The sequence below is a fragment of the Sapajus apella genome, unplaced genomic scaffold (genome assembly GCF_009761245.1).
Source record: "Sapajus apella isolate SASKATOON/1434 unplaced genomic scaffold, GSC_monkey_1.0 scaffold4, whole genome shotgun sequence".
NCBI classification, from domain to species: Eukaryota; Metazoa; Chordata; class Mammalia; order Primates; family Cebidae; genus Sapajus; species Sapajus apella.
Genome location: NW_022436944.1, coordinates 47,837,246 through 47,862,602, shown reverse-complemented (window position 1 = coordinate 47,862,602; position 25,357 = coordinate 47,837,246). Strand labels below are relative to the sequence as shown.

Here is a 25,357-nt window from a genome sequence, read left to right as displayed (position 1 = left end):
CATGAGGATGCACTTATGTGAAGGGGAGGGAGAGAATGGATTTTTATCTTCTGGGAATCTGGTGGTTTTATTTTATAGGAGCTTACAAAGGAATGAGCAAGAGGGAAGATGCTGGTCTCACTTAAAATGGACTGCAGTACCTCCTCTGCTTGAAATTCAGAGAAGCCAAGGTAAGCAGAGTTGAAATTGTTTTCATGGCCCACTAAAGTGAGAACTGCTTCTTATGTTGAACTCTAGATTCTTCTGCTAATTATAGTGAAGAGATGTGGATGGCACAGAGCAACAGATCACAATGACACCGTGTTTGCTAGGATGCATACATTCAAACCTGTTTCTGCTCACAAAAGGTGTGACTTCCACTCCTCCCAGTGCTATTTGTTCCCGATTTGCTTTTCTGTTAAGCAAATTGGGCTCCAGGAAGACGGAATGGAGATGAGGGTCCAATAGAAAGCTGTTAAATAATGTGAAGTAGGGTCAGATGCAGTGGCTCACGCCTGTAATCTCAGCAGCTTGAGAGGCTGAGGCGGGTGGATCACCTGAAGTCAGGAGTTAGAGACCAGCTTGACCAACATGGTAAAACCCCATCTCTATAAAAAATACAAAAAACAGCCATACATGGTGGTGCATGCCTGTAATCCCAGCTACTTGGGAGGCTGAGGTGGGAGAATCACTTGAATCCAGGAGGCAGAGGTTTCAGTGAGCCGAGAGCATGCCATTGTACTCCGGCCTGGGAGACAAAAGTGAAATTCTGAGAGAAAGAGAGAGGGGGAGAGAAAGAGAAAGGGAGAGAAAAAGAAAGGAGGGAAGGGAAGGGAAGGGAAGGGAAGGAAGAAAGGAAAGGAAAGGAAAGGAAAGGGAAGGGAAGGAAAGGAAAGGAAAGGAAAGGAAAGGAAAGGAAAGGAAAAAGGAAAGGAAAGGAAAAAGGAAAGGAAAGGAAAAAGGAAGGAAAGGAAAAAGGAAAGGAAAAAGGAAAGGAAAGGAAAGGAAAAGGAAGGAAGGAAGGAAGGAAGGAAAAGAATGAAAGAAGAAAGAAAAGAAAGAAAGAAAAAGAGAAAGAAAAAGAAAGAAAGAGAAAGAAAGAAAGGGAAAGAAAGAAAAGAAAAGAAGGAAGGGAGAGAAGGAAAATGAACTAGGCTAAATTTGTCTTCAATCTCCTTTATCTGTCCCATTTTCTGTCTTGGGCTGGTCCTCTCCTCCCATACTTGTTTTTGGCCCTCAAAATCTAATATCTTAGATTTATCATTTTAAGTGAAGCAGCCCATTCACAGCTCCCTTAAAAATCACATGACTCTTCTTCTATTCAAACCCAAACACACCCCAAACTACATATGATTGGATCATGTGCAGGAACAAGAATGAAGACAGCAGTTATGACAGGAGAGAGAAGATGAGGCAGATTCATCAGAAATACCTCAGGAACTTAGTTATAACAAGTGATAAAGTATTGTGTTCCTTTTTTTAGCCATTAAATGGGGCTGCTTTCCTGAACTCCTATTTAAGTAGTAGATGTATAGACATAAAGACAGACTAGAAAGCCCCAAAATAACACTGTACACCCTATGTTGAACTGATCTTCAACAAGGGTGCCAAGAACACAAAATGAGGAAGAGGTAGCCTTTTGATGAATGGTATTGGGAAAACTGAATGTCCACAGGCAGAAAAATGAAAATGGACCTTTATCTCACACCATATACAGAAGTCAACTCAAAATGGATTAAATATTTAAATGTAAGATCTGAAACTGTAGGACTCTAGAATAAAATAGGAAAATCCTTCTTGACATTGGTCTAGGCAATGATATTTTGGGTAATACACCAGAAGCACAGGCAACAAAAGCAAAAAAGACAAGAGGGCTTATATCTGACTAAAAGGTTTCTGAACAACAAAGGAAACAATCAACAGTGTGAAAAGGCAACCTGAAAAATGGAGAAAATATTTTTCAAACATCTGATTGGAAGTTAACATCCAAAATATAAGAAACTCATGTAGCTCAGTAGAAACCAATAGAAATAGCTCCATAGAAAAACAAACAAAAAATAAAATCCCAACTAACTCAATTTAAAAATGGATAAAGGACCTGAATAAATATTTCTCAAAGAAGACATTCAAATGGTCATAGGTGTACAAAATGATACTTCCGTAATCATCAGAGAATTGCAAAATACACCATGAGATATCACTTCACCTGTTAGAATGGCCATTATCAAATAGACGAAAGATGATAAACGTTGGAAGGATGTGAAGAACAGAGAACCCTTGTATACTATTGATGGGAATGTAAATTACTATAGTCAACATGGAAAACAGTATATAAGTTCCATAAAAAATTAAAAGTAGAACTACCTTATGATCCAGCAATCCCACTTGTGGATATATATGCAAAGGAAATCAAATCGGTATTCCAAAGAAATGTGTGCACGCTCATCTTCATTTCAACGTTATTCACAATAGACGAGTTATGGCATCAACCTGAGTGTTGATGACAGACAGACAGACACACACACACACACACACACACACATACATTTACAGAAATATATATATAACATATATATATGTAATGAATTATATGTATTTATATAATGGACTACATGTGTGAGTGTGTGAGTGTGTGTGTGTGTGTGTGTGTGTAATGGAATATTATCCAGCCCCAAAAAGAAAGGAAATCCTCCATTTAGGACAACATGGTGAATGTGGAGGACAGTATGCCAAGTGAAATAAGCCAGTCACAGAAAGTCTGGAGAACAGTGACCCTCTTTTCACAGCTCCACTAACAATTCTGTGTGGGAGCTTCAGACCCCACATCTCCCTTCCGCGCTGCCCTGGCAGAGATTCTTGAGGGCCCTGGCCCTGCTTTTGCCTGGGAATCCAGGCATTTCCATACATTTTCTGAAATCTAGGTGGAGGTTCCTAAACCTCAATTCTTCACTTCTGTGCACCTGCAAGCTCAGCACCATGCAGAAGCTGCCAAGACTTCGGGCTTCCACTCTCTGAAACAACAGGCCAAGCTGTACCTTGGCCCCTTTTATTCATGGCTAGAGCATCTGGGATGCAGGGCACCAAGTTCCTAGATTGCACACAGCCCAGGGACCCTGGAACCAGCCCACAAAACCATTTTCTTCTAGGCTTCCAGGCCTTTAATGGGAGGGGCTGCCATGAAGACCTCTGATGTGCCTTGGAGACATTTTCCCCATTGTCTTAGGGATTAACAATCAGCTCCTCATTACTTATGTAAATTTCTGCTCCATCTTGAATTTCTCCTCAGAAAATGGTGGATTTTTTTTTTTTTAATCACAGTGTCAGGCTACAAGTTTTCTGAACTCTTATGCTCTGCTTCCCTTATAAAACTGAATGTCTTTAACAGCAACCAATTCACATATTGAATGCTTTGCTGCTTAGAAATTTCTTCTGCCAGATACCCTAAATCATCTCTCTCAAGTTCAAAGTTCCGTAAATCTCTAGGGAAAGAGCAAAATGCCACCAGTCACTCTGCTAAAACATAACAAGGGCCACCTTTGCTCCACTTCCCAACAAGTTCCTCATCTCCATCAGAGACCACCTCAGCCTGGACCTTATTGTCCATATCATTATCAGCATATTGGTGAAAGCAATTCAACAAATCTCTAGAAAGTTTCAAACTTTCCTACATTTTCCTGTCTTCTTTTGAGCCCTCCAAACTGTTCCAGCCTCTGCTTGTTACCCATTTCCAAAGTTGCTTCCACATTTTTGGGCATCTTCAGCAGCACCCCATTCTACTGGTACCAATTTACTGTATTAGTCTGTTTTGTGCTGCTCATAAAGGAAAAGAAGTTTGATTGGACTTACAATTCCACATGACTGGGGAGGCCTCTGAATCATAGCAGGAGGTGAAAGGCACTTATTACACGGTGGCGGCAAGAGAAAATGAGAAGGATGCAAAAGCGGAAACCCCTAATAAACCCATCAGATCTCATGAGACTTATTCACTGCCATGAGAACAGTATGGGGGAAACCACCCCCATGATTCAGATATCCTCAGGTCACTCCCACAACATATGGGAATTATGGAAGTACAATTCAAAATGAGAGTTGGGTGGGCACACAGAGCCAAACCATATCAGTGGTCAAGAGGTATGAAGTTTTCGTTATGCAACATAACAAAGCTCTGGAGATGTAATGTACAATAATGTGACACTATGTTAACAATATTGTACTGTACATTTGAAATTTGCTAAGAAGGTAGCTCTGAAGTGGTCTCAACACACACACACACACACACACACAAGGTAACTGTGAGGTGATGGATGTGTTAATTAGCTTGCTTGTAGTGAATATTTCACAATGTATACACATATCAATTCATCCAGTTGTATAATTTAAATATGTGCATTTTTAAACTGGCAACCATACATCAGTGAGGTTGGGAAAAAGTGGCGAAGCAATGGATATAAACAATGGCAGCTGAAGGCAAGACAATGAGGCTGAGTTGGTCTGAAGCAGAAAAAGTGGAGGCGAAGCCATGACCATGAAAAGCAAGTCATTGATTACCTAGCCAATATTTATTGAGCACTTACTAATGTGCCACACACAGCTTCAGGTCTGGAGACAAGACAGTGAACAAATTAGGCAAAGTCCCAGCTCTCATGGAGCTGACATTCCTGGAGAGTGATTAAGGCAATGAAGAGGTAAACAAATACATAAAGTAATATTACATAATGACAAGTGCTATAAAGAAAACAAAACAGGGAAAAATGATAGTGTGACCTCCAGGGGTGGGGTGGTGGTAGAGAGGCTACTATGGGTTGGTGTAGTCAGGAGAGGGCTCTCTGAGGAGGGGAGATTTCAGCTGAGTCCTGAGTAACACAAAGAAATAAGTGCAGGGAGGCTCAGTAGAAATAACATTCCACACAGAAGTCCCAGCACACACAAAGGCCTTGAATCTTGGGTGAGCATGGTGCACACTCCAAAGCAAGAAAGAGAAGCTCTGTGACTAAAACACAGAGAGCAAGAAGAGTGCCACAGAATGTAATACAAATGGTAATAAGGGGGAAATCACCCAGCCTTTGTAGGTCAAAGTGAAGAAAACTCAGGGTCTTTTCGTGAGTGAGATGGGAAGCCACTGTAAGCAGGAAGGTGACATGAGTGGACTTACCTTGGAAGTAGATCATTTGGTGAATGACAGAGTGTAAGGAAGGCAAGAGAGGAAGCGGGAGAACAGGGAAGCCACTGACACATTAATGTCCAGGTGAGTGAGGACACAGGTTACACAAGGGCAGCGTAGTGAGGATAGAGAGAAGCAGAGGTTGGTGGCTAGGAAGCACCTTTTAGCAGTTTGCTAAGGGGCTCTCTAAGGAGGCAAGGGCTTTAGCAAATATTCTAATACTTGTTACCTTTCACCATTTTTTCCCCAAACTTACTGAGGTATAGTTGACAATTAAAATTTGTACATATTTAAGTTATACAATTGGATTAATTGATACGTGTATTCATTGTGAAATATTCAACACAATCAAGCCAATTAACAATCTCCTACTTCACATAGTTAGCTTTTGTATATGTGTTGAGAATACTTAAGATCAACCTTCTTAGCAAGTTTCAAGTATATAGTACAATATTGTTAACTATTGTCACATTGCTGATCTCCAGAACTTCTTTATCTTGCACAGCTGAATAGGCCATGGGGGAAAAAAAAGAGGAAATACAAACAGCTCTTGGACATACAAAAACTGACTCAATTTCAATTTCTGTTGAGAAAGCAGTAGAGAAATGGGCACCCTCACACATTACACAATGATAAAAATCCTGCAGAGGAGAGGGCTTGCTGATGGATTTGATGTAGGAAGAGGATAGATGGAAGAACAAAAAGTGATGTCTAAACTTTTAGCTTGAGCAACTGGTTGGTTTATGATGTTATTGATTGAGATGGAGAAAACCACACAATGAACATGTAAGAGAATAAATGAGTAAACAAGGGATCAATTCCAATCCAGTCAGTTAAAGTTCGATTTTAGATGTGTTATATTTGAGATCCCTATTACACACAGTCAGGTGACCATTCCAACAAGAAACTGCATGGGCAGGTTTAGAGCACAAGACTAGAGAGGTAGGTATATTTTGAACTCAGCAGACTAGCTATGGTATCAAAATAATAGCCTAAATGGCCTTCTAAATGCTTGCTGCCTCTAACACCCTCTACAGTGTACCTGAGATAGACGATAGTAGTTCTCAAACTGTGAGGCTCATAAGAATCACTGTGAGAGATTTAAAAAATCTGTATTCCTAGGTCTTAGCTCCAGCGATTCTGATTATGCATGCAAGCATTCAGATGGACCCAAGCATTGATCTAGGATACATATTAAAAATGAAGATTTTCTGGGGTACATATTAAAAATGAAGATTCATTCAGATGCTGATAGTCTGGAGGCCACACTATGTGAAACAGCCATAGAACTCTTCAGAGCCAGTTAAATAACTCGGGGATATGTTTACAATTTATATAAACAATCAGTATTTATACATAGATGGGTCTGGAACACTGGCTAAGTATTTTATGTTCATGAACTCATTTAATTCTTTCTTTTCCTAAATTTTTACTTTTTAAGAGGTAACAAATTCACATGGGTAAAAGTCAAAATAATATAAAAAGAAAGATATTAAACAGTATTGCTTCCACTATTCTCATCCATTTTATTTCCAGCTCTTTGTCCCATAAGAAATACTATTTCTATTTTCTTCTTTTGAATATTAAAAATATTTCTTTCTGAAAATAAAGCAATTACAAATATATTCTCTCCTGCCAATTTATCATCTTTCTTACATAAAGGTAGCCCATTTTATATAGTTTCTGCTCCTGTTTTCACTATAAATGCTAGAGATCTTTCCATGTCAGCACACAGAAATCAACATCATTCTTTGTTTTATAGCAGCATAACATTTTGTGTTGTGCATACATCACAGCTTATTTCATCAGCACCCTGTTAATGAGCAGTTATTTATCTGTTGCTATTAATAAAGGTTTATATTAATATGTATTCATAATTTCATGTATATACATATAATCTGTAGGATAAATTCCCAGAAGTGGAATTGCTGGGTCAAAGGGTAAATGCATTTGTAATTTTGATAAAGATTGCCAAATTGCCCTCTGCAGGGGTTGTACCATTTTGCACTCCTACCAGCAATATATCAGAGTGCCCATTTCTCTGCAACCTTGCCAACAGAGTGTGTTAAACTTTTGGATTTTTGCCAATCTGATAGGTGAGAAATGTTATTTCACTGTAATTTCACTTTGCTTTGTCTCTGATGAGTGAAATTGAGCCTTTATATATACATATATAAGGACTATTTGTATTTATTTCTGTAAACTGTCTATCAATGAACCTTTTGGCCTTTTTCTTCTCAATTTCTCGGAACTCTTTATATATGAGAGAGATGAGCTTTTTATGATACAATACAGCTATTTTCAGTTTTTCTTTCATATTTGATTTGCATACCTTTAAAATATATTTAAATGGTTCCATTTCTTTTTCTGCCTTCTTAATTTTGAGTAATGTTTGAATGTATCAATTTTCTCTTTTATAGCCCCTGGATTTTAAATAATTGTTAAAAGGCCTTCCCCTGCTCCAAAACTATAAAAGAATTCACTCATTTCCTTCATTGTGTCAACAATCCTCTAAGTAGGTCTTATTAACCTTTTTTGAATGAGGAAACTGAAATTCAGCGTTTACAGTAGGTCTCTCTAATTCCTAAGCTTTCTCAGAACATGATTCAAAGAGTAAGACAATGAATTTATTTTCTCAGTGTCACTTTAAAAACATTTTGCAAGAAAACTTTTGCAAAATATTATCTAGGTTACTAAATAATATGATCCTGTTAAATAAATAATATGAGGCTTTAAATAAACACAGAACAGATCAGGTTTTGTCAACATTAATATTTGCATTGAAATAAATACAAAAAGTCTCTCAAATCTTATAAACATCGATGTGTGAAGCCAACATGTTGAAACTGCCAGGACCCGTGCGCACCACCTACGGACGTCAGCAAATGTCCCTTTTAATTGAACGCACAAAAGGATATCTGTGGGCAAGCAGAGAGGCCCTGCAGTGGCCACGCTGGACTGCATTAAGGGACACCTGGAATCCATGGCAGCCCTTCGTCCCTGTCTCTCCCTTTCTCTCTGCCAGGGCCAGCAGGGAAGGAGAGTGCTGACGTGTCTATTGAGGACTAGGAAAAATACTCAGTTTGAAAGCCAGTCCTGTGAAGGAGAATGACCCAGTTGAAGGCTTAAACCTGCAGTCTCCTCTTCCTACCAAACTTCAGAACCCTAAGAGGCCAATGTCCACATAAAAAGGTTACCGAGAGATTCACTTTGTGCAAACGGCAGGGGAAATGATTTATCAAGGTCACTTTTCAGACCCAGAGTTTGTGACAGGTGCTCCTCGAGGATCAACTCTGATCAGTTGGTATGCACTGCCTAGAGCATGTGGTTGAGATGAGCTCAGAGGCCATGTCTAGGCACAGTGCTACAGAGTGCTGGGATTCACAATTGATGTCAGTCAAGAACATCGTAGGAGAAAGAAGTTGCAACCGTGCCAAGTCTCTGCCAATATTGACTGAAAGGGTTATAATTCATTTATAGAATCAAGACCTGATAGAAATGACTGAAATATGCTTGTCCATCAAAAATGCCAAAGTTTAAAGTGCTTGGTTCTGAAGGAGCTGCCCCCGTCCACTTTCTGGAGAGTGATATTTATTATCTAAAAGGCAGGCTTGTGTTTGATTTTCCTTACCCTGTAATTTGCACACTCTATTTCCTTCTCTAAAATCCAGTACTTCAGGACATAACACGGCACATTCCAACAGTAGATGTTCAATGAACACTGAATTGAATTATATTACATATAGCGGGTTAAGTTTAAAAAGGCACTTTGCACATATTCACATATTCATTCAACAATGACTTGATTGAATAATTAGATATAGTCTCTAAGGTATAGATTTTTTCCAAATGCATACAATAAAAGTTTTAACTTTTGAAGAAGGGCAATGTATTAATTTATTAATTTATATCTCATGTTTTTTTATCAAGTCTAAAAACTCTTTACCTATCCTAGCTGTTGAAATGTCTTCTATTTTCTTTTCTAAAACATTTATTTTAACACTAAGAGAGATGTTCCTTGTTACTGCAGGACATGGGTCAGAGTTCTAGCTCTTATATTGTCTTCACTAACACCACAGTGGCAGTGACCTTGCTATTTCTGGATAATGGTGAAAGTCCTGGCTCAATGTGAAGCTTGCTCTGGCACCACTCTGATGAGGAGAGGGAGAGGCACCTTATTACTACAAGGCAGAGTGGAAGTGTAGACTCCTTACAATCTCCACTGACACTGTGACAGGGAGGAGGCCTTGTCACTGACTGGTGGGGATAGAAGTCCCAGCTCCCTACTTGCCCTTCTCTGATTACCGCTGCAAAGATGCTGGGGCACCTCATTTCAGCCTTGATGATAGAAGTCTAAGCTCCCCACTTGGTATCTGCTGGCATCGGGTAGGTGGGGCTAGCTATATGTAGTCTTTTCTGTAGCATTTGACTGGAGTTAGAGAAAGTATTGTCTGAAATGTTTTCTGTCTTGCTAGGCTGCCTCTTTTCTGGTCCTTTGGCTTTTTTCCACTCTATCAACATTTCTGGCTTCCCAGATATTTTTCACACCAAGTCTGGGATATATGAGGCAAAAATAAATCCAGGGAACTCACCACCATGTTGTTCCTTGAATCCCAAGTTCCCTAGCCAGTCTGCCTTCTTCCTTAACATTTTTCAAGTCCTTCATGTTTATTTTACATGCAATTTCCAGCATTTTTCATTGTAGTTGGAGGAAGGAATAGGGAAAAGTATGTCTATCCCATTTTCCCAAAAGCAGAAGTCTGCCATGTGCTTTTTATGTCTTCTCTCTCTTTTGATCTTTTATATCCCGGGACCTATCACTGGATTCTGCACATGAGATAGGCTCAAAAAATACATTTTTATTTGATTTTATTTTAGAATATAAGAACAAGTACATTATTATAGACCAAGATCATCATATTATTTCTCAACCTCATCACTACAAATGGGGCCAGATGATTCTTTGAGATGAAGGGTAAAGGGGGATTTTTCGTGTTCTTTGTAGGATGTCTAGCAGGGTCCATGGGCTTTACCCATTAAATGCCAGTAGCATCCACAAGTTGTGACTGTCAAAAATGTCTCAAGACACTGCCCAATGTCCCCTCGGGATAAAATCACCTGTGGTTGATTACCACACATCCAATTTTTCTCAAAGATAGTGGGATTTTTTTTAATGTACTGAACCAACAAGCTAGCCTGACAGCTATACTGCCTCCTATTTGATTGCAGGGGGAAAAATACACAAGGAAGACTTTCTCTTTGAAAACTGTCACACTGACCAGAACATTGCTTCACTTAGCCCTTTTCCTACTTGTGAGACTTCTAAAGGCCTGATGGGGTCAATGAATGGCTTCAGGGTGGCAGTGCAGTGGGTGGGGAAATTTGCTAGCCACATGTGCTCCCTCCCACATGCTTCACAAACAGCCAGGAAGATGGGAGAAAAGAAATTATATTTCACATTTTATATTTCAGGGTTGAATTTAGAAATGGGAGGCAACAGCTAACATTTCCAGCAAAAGCCTTCATCCTTTTGTTAAATACTGAATGGAAAGACCTTTATCTACTTATTGGGCAATGACAACTTGTTTGGAATTTGAGTTTATGATAAAAGACAAAAGAGCACTTCTGCACTTTCCCTATAAAATCTCCAAAATCCCCAGAGCCGTTGAACTACAAAAGATGGTTAACCGGGAGACAATGAAAGGACCCAGTTCTGCCCCTAATAGCTGTCTAATCTTGATGAGTCATCTAACTCCCTCATGCCTGATGCTTCACCTGTGAAATGGGGATAATAATAGTAGCTACTTTATAAATGAATTAATAGATTTAAAAACCTGAGAGTGCTGCCCTCTGCAGAGTAAGGGATAGAGACGGACTTTCTGTAATTATTACTATTGTTTCTGTTAAGTTGAGAGACTTCGGCTGATATCAAGAGAGAAAGTAAATGCTATGTCTATGAAATCTCACAGGTTTCAGATAGCACTGGGAGGTTTTAAATAAATATCTCTTATCAAATTAACAGAACCCTGTGGTGACTCTTTTAAGCCTGATATCCAGTAAAGAGCTCCATTCAGGTAAATGGTACTAGAACTACCGCTTAGAACCACAGGACATACATAAGCTTATAACTTCAGGATCTAGGGAGGGATGGCCATGGATTGAATTTACCAGGATGTGTTTCACATAAATCTGTTATTTTCTCTTACTGTACTTTGTTCTCTTTCCTCAAAACACTTATGCAATCAGCAATAAGATAATGTCATTGATGTGTTTATTTGTTTAATATCTCTTTCCTCTACGAGATTGTGAGTGTAATAAGGTAAGAATCATGTCTCTTTCTCTCACAATTATATTTAGCATCTAACACAGTGTCTAACACAGTGCCCAACACATAGTTGATTCTCCAAATATATTTCTTGAGTAGATGAGGGAATTTAGAGAATTGTCATCCAAACAGGGTTCACTGATGGCAAACAGGGTACACAGATAGCAAAAATACATGTATATGAGTGTGTGTGTGTGTGTGTGTGTGTGTGTCTACATATATACTTTTAAGAATTCAGTTTCTTAAGCATTTTTTAAGTTTTGCCGAGACCAAATTATGTAAAGAGCTTATTAGGAGATAGGAGGCCTGGATCATTTTCAAAACCTATTCTAGATACTTCATATCCATATTATATTATTTATCCTTCCTCCTTTTCAAAACTTCATGTATTGATTTATTCACTGAATTTATTAAACACTCTGTAGCAGTTATTGGTCTACTGCTGGAGATATGGCAGAGAACCAAAGTTCTTACTCTCATGACATTTGCAAAAAGTAGGGAGGCAGACAAAAATAAGTATACATATTTGAACAAGTGGCTGGTCTAAAGACATAGAAGAATGCCCTACTGTTCTCTTTAAAATTGTTCATATTGATGGAAGCATCTCAGCCCAGAATTCTTTTGGTAGAGTCAGCCAAGCATACGACCCCTCCTCCTTGCTTCCTTTCTTACATTCATTTAATGTACTCTTAATGAACCTACTATATGCCAGGCACTCTTCTAGACTCTGAAGGCAAACAGCAAACGTGGCAAAGTCCCTGAGCTCACAAGCTCACATTCTAGTGCAAAGACACACGACAAGCAAATAAATGAACATCCATCCAAACGTCAGCTAAAGATCAATACCACAAAGAACAATAAGCAGGTTGAGAGGAAAAGAGAGTAGCAGGGCAGAGATGCCATTTTGCATAGGGAAGGTCATGGAAAGCCTCTCAAGTGAGATGACATTCGTGCCGAGACTTGAACAAAGTGAAGGCATGCTGATGTCGGGAGACAGTGATCCATCCAGGCAGAGGAGTCCCTGTAGCCAGAACATACCTGGTATGCTTCAACTACAGCAAGGAAGCCAGTGAGGCCTGGTGTAGAGCGAGCACATGGAGAGCAGTGAAAGCAGACATCAGAGAGGTGAGTGGGGCCACATTATTCCCATCTTTGCAGGTCACAGTTAGAATTTGGGATTTTCTTTCTTTTCTTTCTTTCTTTTTTTGTTTTTGAGACAGAGTCTTGCTGTGTTGTCCAGGCTGGAGTGCAATGGCGTGATTTCTGCTCAATGCAACCTCGGCCTCTCACTTTCAAGCGATTCTCCTGCCTCAGCCTCTGAGTAGCTGGGACTACAGGCCTCCGCCACCACACCCAGCTAATTTAATTTTTTTTTTTTTTTTTTAAGTAGCGACAGAGTTCCACCATGTTGGCAGGCTGGTATTGAATTCCTGACCTCAAATGATCTGTCGGCCTCAGTCTCCCAAAGTGCTGGGATTAAAGCGTAAGCCATTGCACCCGGCCGGGATTGGGATTTAATTTTGAGTAAGATAAGAGGGTGCTGGAAAACTCTGGAGGAGGAGCAACATAATATACATGTTTTAAACGAACAGTTCTAGCTGCCTCTCCAAGCATGAAAACACATCTCCAGTCTCCAGTTCCCACCCTCTGTGCCAGTCTTCCAACCAGCAGCCCACCCTGTGAGCTGTATCCTGGTCAGCCTGGAGACCAATCAAATCCCCAGGCAATGCCAGTAACTGTATGGTATGCAGCATCACTACTGTCTAAGAGGGAATTGGATTCAGCTTGAAAGACAGGAAATAAATGGGTCTGGCAGTCAGGAAAAGTACATAAGTAACATAGTCAGGAAGCCTCATAACTGTGTTCCCCTGAGCCATATATTTCTATGACCTGAAGCTCAGTTTCCTCACCTGTGAAATGTAGGAGGTTGAACTCGAAGACCTCTGAGGTACTTTCCAACTCTCAATCACTGTGGTCTCCTGACAGTTGATGTGTGCGTAAAGGCAGCTGTTTGGACAGTAGGGTTGTGGGGAGAACTTGGGGGCTAACGTAATTATAAGAGATAGTTCACATTGATCGGGAGCTTACTATGTGTCAGACTTTGTGCTAAATTTGTTAGGTGTGATGTCTCCACTTACAAATGGAAAAAAATGTGGCGGGGGGGAGGGGGGTCTTGAAGAGATTCTAGTAAAGGCTAACTCTAGCGTCCCCTCAGTGAGTTCCCTCATAGTTCTGCCGTTCACTAGATACATCTGTATGTGAATAAGCATCTACATTGCCAAAAAGAACATTTGACAAACTTATTGCCAGTGTGGTTAACTCCGAAACTATAGCTGGATTTAAATTAAGGAGACATCTTTGATTTCTTTCAAGATTATTTGCAATAAATGTTTTTGTTAAAGAACAACCTGATTAAACCTGGTTGTATATGTTGCTAAATATCTATGTAACATAGCACACTAATTTTATTGGTACAGGTTGGAACTATAAAAGGATGAACAAATTACAGCATTCAAAATATGTTTAAAAATTAGAGTGGAACAAAGTTGCAGCTTTTGGGTGCTTATCAAATAGAAATAAGTTAATTATAATATATTGAGCCTTCAAATAAATATAAAATATTTTCCTGCTGATAGGTGAAGAATGTTTCTTTCTTTTCTCCCTCCCTTCCTGTCTTTTCCCACTTCCTACCCCATCCCTTTTTCTTCCTTTTTTCCGTCTTTCTCTTTTTCGTTCTCTCTCTTATGAGGCGTTCTTCTTTTTGGAAATTTCTACTAGTGTAATATTAATGAAAACTGCTCTATAGCTAAAATAACTTGTTAATTGCCCAAAGACTAAAGATGAGTGTCTATTGCCAACTCTGTTAAAATTTGCAGACTTAAAATTAAGGAAAAAAAGGCCATGACCCATTCTTTAAGAATTTCATTTTTTCATGACATTTTCTTTTATTGAAGATAGGAAAAGATGGAAGCATAGTGACCCATATTTCCAAAGTGACTGTGTAGTTATATGAAATCAGTTGAAGACTATTTGGGCAAATCTAAGTTCACTGCATTGTGCAATAACAAGTACAGTGATCATCAATTCTGAACTGGAGATAATGAGACAATGAATATGAATATCTTTTAGAACATAGAGGCAAAATATTTGAAATCAGGACCATTCCACAAGTTCAAGATGTATGCTCTCTAGAGAGATAAGCTATAGCTTTTATTGTTGTTTCTAAGTTTTGTTTTTCTAGTACTGCTGCTATTGCATCTTTAAAATGCAGTGGGTTTTAAACTATCCTGGAAAAAGTCACTATTGCTGTTTAGTTATCACTGGAAATTAAGAGTGAAAGAAAACAGGACTTAGATTCATAGGAGAGAGAAATCTTGAGGAAGGAACCTAGATCTTCAAATAAAGGAATAGAACATCTTACTCTTAAACGTAGCAAATTTGCCTAGTTTGCTTGTGAAGAAGCATCAGCTTTATCAAAGTTAGGAGTTCTCTGCTGAACGTATGGTTTGGAATGTCTTTCATACTAAAAGGTAGACATAAGATTTTGAAATAAAATACAGGAAATTATAGCTATAGTGTTAAGTAAACCAAACATGTAATGCCATTAATAAACTATTGTTTGAGAGAGGCAATATGATAAAAATAATAGAACTCATGATAGAATTGATCATGTCATGCCTGTGGTCAGAATGATTCACAAGCTATCTATTACACTTGAAACATAAAGTCCTAACATGGCCTCTGAAGTCCTTTATAATCTGACCCCTGGCTCCACCTGCAACTTCATTTTTTACCATGGTTTGCCTCACCAACCTACCTTCACTTTCAACCAAGCACTCTATGGTCTTTGGTTGAGTTTTTATCATTGTCACCTGACCATTAGCTTCTTGAATGAAGAGATTCTGTCTCTTTTTTTTTTTTTCATTTCTATATTCCTGTGTCGGGCCTACGGCAGGTACACAAAAAATATTTTTGAATGAATGAATGAATGAATAATTAAACAACAAAACTCAAAATTACAATTTGTCGACTTTAAAGTCAGTTTCTTCAGTAAGAATCATGCAACCTTGGAAAGGTTGTTCAACCTCCCTCTATCTCCATTTCTTCATCTCAAAAATTAAAAGCTTTAACAAAGGTGGTAAACTCTTTCTTTCCAGTAATTAATAATAAAATATGTGTTTACAAAAAAATTGTGTTTTAAAAATAATGAAACTCCATTTTCTGGGTGAGCGTGTGCCTCACATCCATTAACAATACTTCTTTAAAGCTCTGGTGCATGAAGACCTGCATGGTTGGATTGTCTGTGTTTCCATTTTGAAATTTGTCTTGAAATAGTGATAAGTATGTATATATCCAACAGTCCATGTCTTTGTATTGTTGAAGTGTATTTAATTTTCTGTCACTGGATAAAAAAAGATAGACACCCAACATTGTAATTTTTGCCATCTACATTTTATGGTTCTCACGTAGTGACAGGAACTGGTTGGAGTAATGTGGGCTTCAAAGCAAGACTGAAATGCAGTGAAATAATAAAAGCTAGATTTTTAAACAGCCCCCATTAAAGTTGTTGGGAAAATCCACACCCCTAGTGTTGTATGATTTTCAGTTTGACTGGTACTCTTTGTTTCTTACAATGAACTCAAGAGGTGTTGCTTTAAAGAAAATCAAAACTAGATTGGCATATATAACCCAGCATGCTACAATTTGATGAGTAGATAAAATATAATTAAGAATTTTATTATCTTTAATCCTAGAAGTCTATGGAGTATATTCCTAAATAGAATCCAAAAGTTGGAACTTTTTGGATTAACCAAATTTTCCCTTTGTTTAAATGCCTTGTACATGCATTGCATTTATCTTTTTTTCTTAAGCTATGTTATATTAATTGTAGGGAAGAAAGGAATAAATGAATTGATATCAATTGTTTGCTGCTGTAGCCTTTAAAAACCCAATTTGAATTTTCTCATGTATGAATCATGAGGTCCTAGCCTCATTATTTTTTACTGGAATCTTAATGACTTTTAGTGATTTATGTGAGTTGCACATATTGGTGATTTTAACTTTTTGTCTAAAATATTTGTCACTATTTTATTTTCTGTATTTTTAAATTTCTTATTTACTTCTTAATTAATTTGACCCAGGCCAGGTGTGGTGGCTCACACCTATAATCCCAGCACTTTAGGAGTCTGAGGTGGGTGGATCACCTGAGGTCAGGAGTTCAAAACCAGCCTGGCCAACGTGGTGAAACCCTGTCTCTACTAAAAACAAAATAAAAAATTAGCCAGGTGTGGTGGCAGCCACCTGTAATCCCAACTACCTGGGAGGCTGAGGCAGGAGAATTGCATGAGCTCAGGAGGTGGAGGTTGCAATGAGCTGAGATCAAGCCATTGCACTCCAGTCTGGGCAACAAGAGTGAAATGCAATCTCAAAAATAATAATAGTTAATTAATTAGACCCAAAAAAAGTCCAATCCATTGCTATTTTCCATTTTGTAAACTTTTCCCATGCAAAATTTTTAAATATTCACTTTACCCCACCCAGAGATTTTTAAAACATTTATTTGTTTCCTTTTATTTTTTAATTCATGTGCCTGATATAAGTAAATGCGTCTTAGCAGATTTTTTCTACCCAGTAATATCTTCAAATCACTGTTGAATATTGTCTTCCTTGCCTATTGATTTGCAATGCATTCTTTATTATGTATTATACTTTTATTTATTTTAGGATTTGGTTCTAGATAAATCATTCTATTTTATGATTTATTTTTAAATTAGTACCACACAGATTTAATTGTTTTATAATGTTGTTGACAATCTGGCAAGCCTTATTACTATTTGCAAAGTTTTTGAAAAGTTGATTTGCACATGTTTATTAAATCAGTTGAATTTGAGAATAGTGATTCCCCGTCTCAAAGTCTTAAATTCCCTGAATAGAACCTATCAGAAATGAAGCTACCCTCCCTCTGCAGAAATTAAAATGCATTCAGTTGAGGATCACTTTATGGAAGGAAAGACATTGCTGAGAAATTTATGTGATGCCTGTGAGCAATTTGGAGGCAGAAAAGAGAGTCTAGGTTGGAGAGGTTTTTTAAAAAATCAAGTGTTAAATTAAGTTCTATTGAGATTTTGTTTAGGATGGCATTACATTTGTCTCTCCACCTATATAGCTTATTTTACATCTCGGTAATTTTTTTTTTTTCCATAGGAGCCCTACATACTTCTTACTGAGAGATTATACTTAGATGTTTTATCATTTTGGTAATGAAATATTTAAAAATATATCTATCTGATTTTTAAAATGTTTAAAATAAAATTTATTTACCTGTTTCTTGTCACATTATCAAACCGCACTGTCATAGGTCCTCAATCCATAGCAAACCCTTGGAGACAGATATATTTTGAAGTCTTAAAGTTTAAATTTTTAGAAAATAGTAATAATAATCATCCAAATATATCATGCATTATAAATATATGTGTTTATCATGCATTATAATACCTGCAGTAAGGTATAAGGCAGGAGCCCATAGTCAATACACTAATGTGCTAATAAACTGACAATATTTTTAAATAGATAAATCAATGCTATAAAAAGCCTGACATCCACTGGATTCAGGCTTTATGATAAATGAGTGTGGACACCAAACTTTTGCAAACAAGTGTGACTTCAGAGCTTTTTGGATATTTGAAGTATAAAGTGACAAGTAGTTCTAATGTTTTCATAGTTCAACTTCTTATATTTTCTAGGAAGAGAATTACTTTTCTTCCTTTTCAGTAGAAATACCTACATTCCTGTTTTACGCCTAACTGTATTTGCTAAAAATTCCAAAGCAATATGTAAAATATAATTATGACACTGTTGTGGGCTGCTACTTGAAGTAGGCTGTTAACTTTTGTATGCTAAAAAAGTATCCTTTACTAAATTTTAAAAAAACACTGAATATGAAATGTTACCATCATTTTCCTCTGTATTAGTCTCTAGTCGCTGCTGTAACAGGTTACTACAAATTTAGTGGTTCAAAACAACACAAATTTATTTTCTTAATGTCTGGAGGTCAGAATCCAAAATCAGTCTCATTGGGCTTTTAAATTAAATTTAGTGTAAAGCTGCCTCTTTATATATTTTAAGTTTAGCCTAAAGGTTTATCCATACCAAATGAGCTGTAACCTAACTGAATGTATAAACAGACTAACTTGTTCTTATAACAGTCACCAAGTTTTGACCAGTCACAGGCAGCCAACTGTTCAAACCAGCTTCAAATAAGGCAAACACCAGGCTGTAACCAATCCAGCTATTTCTGGACCTTACTTCTATTTTCCGTATGTCACTTTCCTTTTTGCATTCATAAATATTATCTGACCATGTGGCAGCCCTGGAGTCTCTTTGAACCTATTCTGGTTCCAGGGTCTGCACAACTTGTGAATCATTTTTTGCTTAACTAAACTGTTAAATTTAGTTTTTCTCAAGTTTTCATTTTAACAGGGCAAAAGGCAAGGTGTTGGCAAGGCCAGTTTCTTCTGGAGATTTTGAGAAAAGAATCTGTTTTCTTGCATTTTCCAACTCTTGGAGTCCCTCTGCATTCCTCAGTTCATGACTCCTTCCTTCTCTTCAGAGCACATGATGCCAGTCTCTGCTTCCATTGTCACAGAGCCTTCCTTATCTCTAGCTCTACTGCATCCCTCTAACCACTGTTGTGATTACATTGGGCTCACCTGGATAATTCAAGATAATCTCTTTATCTCAAGATCCTTAATTTACATATTCAAAGTCACTTTTGCCATAGAAAATACATATTCATAGGTTCAGAAATTAGGACACAGACATTATAGGGAGGCCCATTATTCAGCCTACCATACCCTTCTATTAAGGCGATTATATGTATTTTCTTATTTGAATGTTGGTATGATTCGGTAAGCTATATTAACAAATGTTTCTACTCTTTTTTTTTTTTTTTGAGATGCTCTTTTGCGTTCAAAGAGGAGTTTCGCTCTTTTGCCCAGGCTGGAGTGCAGTGGTATGATCTCAGCTCACTGTAACTTCTGCCTTCCATTTTCAAGTGATTCTCCTGCCTCAGCTTCCCAAGTAGGTGGGATTACAGGTGCCCGTCACCACGTCTGGCTAACTTTTGTATTTTTAGTAGAGACAGCGTTTCACTGTGTTGGCTAGGCTGGTCTCAAACTCCTGACCTCGTGATTCGCCTGCGTCAGCCTCCAAAAGTGCTGGGATTACAGGCATGAGCCACTGGGCCTGGTGACAAATTTTTCTTCTGTTAAAGCATCTTTGCATTCCTGGGACTGACTTTGGTTATGGCAGGTGTATTACTCAGAGTTCTCCAGAGAGCCAGAACCAAAAGAATACATATCCATAGATACAGAAGATCAGATTTGATATAGTTTGGATGTTGCCCCCTCTAAATCTCATGTTGAATTATAATCACCAGTGTTGGGGGTGGGGCCTGGTGGGAGGTGTTTGAGTCATGCAGTTAGATACCCCATGGCTTGGTGCTGTCCTCAAGATAGTGAGTGAGTTCTTGTGATATCTGGTTGTTTAAAAGTGTGTAGCACCTCCTCCCCGACTCTCTTTCTTAATCTCTATTTTGCAATGTGATATACTGTCTCCCCCTTTGCCTTCCACCATGAGGAAAAGCTCCCTGAAGTCCCCCAGGAAGCCAAGCAGATGTCAGAACCATGCTTCCTGTACAGCTTACATATGGAACCATAAGCCAATTAAACCTCTTTTTAAAATAAATTACTCAGTCTCAGGTATTCCTCTATAGCAACACAAGAATGGCCTAACACAATATTTGCAGGGCAATTGGCTCATGTGATTATGAAGGCTGAGAAGTCCTAATATAGTCCATCTGCAGGTGAAAGCAACAAAAAAGCTGATAGTGTGGCTCACTCCAAGCCTAAAGGCTTCACAACCAGGGAAGCCAATGATGTAACTCTTACTCTGAGGCTAACAGCCTGAGAATCTTGTGGGACTGCTAGTGCAAGTCCTACAGTCCGAAGACCATAGAACCTGAAGTTCTGATGTCCAAGGTTAGTTGAAGAAGAGTGTCCCAACTGTAGAACACAGAGAATGAATTTGCTTTTCCTCTGCCTTTTTGTTCTATCTGAACCCTCAGTGTGTTGGATGATGTCTGCCCAGATTGGATGAGGGAAGACCTTTCTTACTCAGCCCATTGATTCAAATCCCTTGCAGAAAGATTTCCACAGACATACCCAGAAATAATGTTTTACAAGTGATGTGGCTATCCCTTAACCCAATCAATTTGACACCTAAAATGAACCATCACAGTGAGTTAGTCTTTTTATACACAATGTCAATGCTTTTTTTCATGGTATTGTTCATTATGGTTTATTCTATATTGATACCTGATATTAGTCAACTCTGTGTGTGTGTGTGTTTTCCTTTCTTAGGTTTGGTAACTGAGTTAACCTGATATTGTATATGGTCGAGTAATAAAAACTCAGCTCATATTAGCTGAAGTGAAAGGGAGTTTTCTTCACTTACATTGCTAGAAAAGATACTGGACTATCTGAGAAAACTGAAGAAAAAGATGAAGGAATCAGGCCGCAGGGATTAGAAGTGGTAACCTGTGAACCCCAGAGCTTTCTCTCATTCTTTGTCTCTCTCTCTGTCTCTCTCTCTCTCTCTTGCTCTCTCCAACTGTCACTTGCTTTCTGTATTAGGATAGACAGGCTCTCTCTGTGTGACAGGAGATATGGCTAACAACAGACCAGCTGCAACAAATCCAGAATAAAGAAGATTTTCTTTCCCAGCAATGAATGTGGGAGATGCCTCATCCAAGGTCATGTCCCTTCACAGGGTGACCCACATCCAAAGACTGATTTATGTGGAAGTAAAATCTTTGAATTGTGTCATCCCAACTTAGGGCTGCTGTAGCCTCAGAGCTGCCTGTGGTCCCTGCTGAGAATGTTTGGGGGCCTGTAGCACAAGTCAACATCTCTCTCTGCCCGCTCCTATTTCTCCTCTCCCTTCCACAGAAATCAATCCCTAGCACACTTCTTAAACATCCTTCACGCTAAACACCATAGTTACTTTATTTTATTTGAGACAAGGTTTCTCTCTGTCACCCAAGCTGGAATGATCACAGCTCACTCCAGCCTTGATCTCCCAAGCTCAAGCAATCCTCTCACCTCAGCCTCCTGAGTAGCTGGAACCCTAGGCACATGCCACCATGCCTACTTAATATTTTAATTTTTTGTAGAGACAAGGTCTCACTTTGCTGCCCAGGCTGATCTCAAACACCTGAGCTCAAGGGATCCTCTCGCCTCAGCCTCCCAAAGTGCTGGGATTATGGGTATGAGCCCCTGCACCTGGCCTAAGCATCGTGTATTTTAGATACTGCTTCCTAGAGAAAGCAGTGATAATCCTGTGATACTTAGGATGATATAGTGTTCTGGGAAGACTAAACACTTTTAACTGTTAGCAGTGGTGAATCTGTATGGGTCTGCAGCAACCTCAGTTCTTGTCTCCTCAGAATAAAGAACTCAACTGAGGGGACATAAGGCAGAGTGAGACATGGAGGCAAGTTTTAGAGCAAGAGGGAAAGTTTATTAAAAAGTTTTAGGCCAGGCACGATGGCTCTCGCCTGTAATCCCAACACTTTGGGAGGCCTTGGCGGGCAGATCACCTGATGTCAGCAGTTCAAGACCAGCCTGGTCAACATAGTGAAAACTCATCACTACTAAAAACACAAAAATTAGCTGGGCATGTTGGCACACACCAATAATCCTGCTACTTGGGAAGCTGAGGCAGGAGAATTGCTTGAACCCAGGAAGCAGAAGCTGCAGTGAGCCAAGATGGTGCTACCGTACTCTACTCTGGGAGAGAGAGTGAGACTCCCTCTCAAAAAAAAAAAAAAAGTTTTAGAGCAGGAACAAAAGGAAGTGAAGCAGAGGGCTGAGCAGGTGACTTGAGAGATTCAGGCGTGTTGTTTTGACCATTGACTTGGAGTTTTATATATTGCCATTCTGCCTGTGCAGTGGACTGCCAGCACTTGGGAGGGGCCGCATTCGCAGTGTGTTTAGTGAAGTTGTACGCATACTCACTTGAGGCATTTTTCTCTTACCAGTTGAGCATTCCCAGAGGAAGATCATATACCTGTTAAACTGCCATTTTGCCTCTTAGTACGAATGCTTGGGCCCACTCGCCCAACTCCTGAATCTTCTCAAGAAGCTGCTGATAACCAGTTTCAGGTGCTTTCTGTCTGTTGGGGGAATGCCTTTCCCTGGTTCCTGCTGCAACCAATATTATTTTAGAGGGACAATTTAACCACTGCCTGACCATCACCTGATGGTTGCCTGACAACATTTCCAGTGGTGGCGGGGGGCAGGGGGGGGGGGCTCTCCTGCCCTGCTCATGTCTGCCTAACTACCTATTCTAATATAACTACTACAGTCATCTTAATTTCATCTGATACTGTTATATCTAGTATTTTTTTCTACTTATTCTTACATGGGATTTAGCTATAGTATTCTTGTTGGCGGGGTAGGGAGGGTTCTTACCCAGTTTTGCATCAGTGTTGATATCTTTATAAGGTTAAATGGAATGAGATTCCTTTTCTATTTTTACCAAGCTATAGCATAGATTATTATAACACAGGTATTTTCTATTTTTAAAACTTTAGGGGAAAAAGGTTTCCTGTAAAACTAAATGGTCCCAGAACCTTTTATTAAGGTCTTATTTTTTTTTTAAATAAAGGATAAAAACAATTGGCAGGTTGTTAGATGACTGTGCTGAAGTTGCGCTGCACTGATGCCCTTGGGCTGCATAAAGCAGCAACTCATTTAAGGCCTCCATCCCTTTTGTTGTTACTGCTCCAGTCCATACGTGCTGTTTTGCTTTTGCTTCAGAAGATAAAATATGGGTATTTCAGGATATTTTTCTCTGACCAATGCCATCAAAGCTATAGTTAATAAAAATATTCCCCTCTCTGTAACATATAGCCTTGTATTTTTTCCACTTGAAGAATGGTTTTAGTCTCTCTCTTCCTCTCTTGCATTTTCATGTACATTTTCATTGAACAATGAGAGAGAATTTATCAGGAACTGTTAGCATCCCACCAAATTGACACAGAAATCCTCATGTCTTTCTTTAAAAAGAAAGAACTTCACACTAGCCTATGCTATAATCTCTCCTACTCTCCTCACTCAAAGAACAGCTCTTGCACACTCACCCCTCCACCACTCCAGAGCACTGAAGGTGTTCCCTTGATTGCATTAACTGTGGATAACAATGCATATATTAGCACTTCTATAGTGTTTGATAAATGTGATCAGTTTCAACTTGGGGCAACCTGATACTGAGGAATTCTTAAGGCGGAATTTTCCTCTTGGATTCCCCAGTTGTCTTAAAGAGTGGTGAAATGACAAGGTGCTTCTCCAAGGAAACTCCCCAATAAATCTTGTTTCCTAAAGAAAAGTAGAAAAAAGGTAAGGAGGAGGGAGGAGAAAAATTTAAATTCAGTCTTCTTTTACTTCCACTCAGTTGGTCATGTTCATTGTTTCCCTGTATTTACTCCCCAAGTGGTATAAACAATGCTTTATCAGTCTGGCAATATGATTGTAGGCCAGAATAAACCCTAATTTTCCTAAAGAGAAGTTGTATTTTTATACTTAATAGAGAACTGAATTCGAAATATAGGGTACTTGGTTCTGGTAACTAAAATTTTGGAGTGACCAAAAAGTTTTTAGTACAGCTTTGCCAAATGCTGTGCTAAACTAGAATGACCGCTTAGGCAGAATAGAAAGAAGAGGTAAATATATTCATTCTTTTGTCTTAGCTTAATCAGCATGTTACTAAGAACTTTTCATGTAAACTGGTTTAGGTTTTGCTTTGACCCCAAATAATAATTATTTGTCCTGTATAAATAAGAATGTATGCTTACCACGTATTTCTTTTTTGGTTGTTTTTTCTGTCCTAGACTACTTCCATGACAGGTAGGGATTGATGAACATATATTTATCTATGAGATGCAATTAAAATAAACATTTTGATCCCTGAAAGCTTCAACAAAATTATCTCTTTTTTCTTCTTTGCTGACTGACCATAGTGCTAGAAAAGAGATAATGTTAAACTGTAATGTGCACATTATTCACTTAGGAATCTTATTAAATGCAGGTTCTAACTCAGTATGTCTGGAATGAGGCCTGAGATTCTGTATTATTAATAAACTCCCAAGTGATCCTAATACTGCTGACTCATGAGCCACACTCTAAGAAAAACCCAGCCCTTCCAGTCTTAGGTCTATTACTAACTAGCTGTGTTAGTGATATTACCAGCCATCTTGGGAACCTGGATTCCTTCTTTCACAGGGGAAAGTTATTTGCCTACTCACATGTATTAATGCTCTTAAAGAAAACCATGGAAATTCTAAGGTATCAAAGGATGAATCACAGTAGTATCCTCATTTTTAAAAGGATTTCTTTAAATAGAAGCTTAGAATTCACAAGGGGACATTTTAAAGTATTTTTTGATAAGTCATTCTACTTAATTCAATAAACTTTTATTGGTCTTCTTTTAGGCGAAAGCTGTTCTCAGGTCACCTTCCAGCAGTCCCAAACTAGTGACATTGTTTCTGCCTTATTGAAGTTTGTAACTTGCAAGGTATTAGTAGTACTGAATAAAATTTATTGTCTAATATCTCAGAAAGAATTTCATGTGGAAATGAAAAATGTGAGTTTCTAGTGGGATATTTATGGTAAACCTTAGAAGCTTCTAATTTTGTTTCCAGTTCATGGACTAAAGAGAAATTAGCATACTCTCTGAGCTGTGCTTGGAAATTTGGGGGCACTTGGGATGGTAGAGGCCCAGCAACGGAAAAGTAAAGGAAAGTTCAGCAACTCCACTCAATATAAAGTATACGT

The 25,357-nt window shown here is 38.6% G+C and overlaps 1 long non-coding RNA gene across 1 annotated transcript in view; it reads left to right on the top strand.

Annotated features, from left to right (window-relative positions):
• The window catches only part of LOC116537551, a 292,436-nt gene that overhangs the window by 205,595 nt on the left and 61,484 nt on the right, over window positions 1–25,357 (top strand). Inside the window, exon 5 of the long non-coding RNA XR_004263190.1 lies at window positions 79–170. This is a non-coding gene — a long non-coding RNA (uncharacterized LOC116537551). The remainder of the gene's footprint in view (window positions 1–78; window positions 171–25,357) is intronic.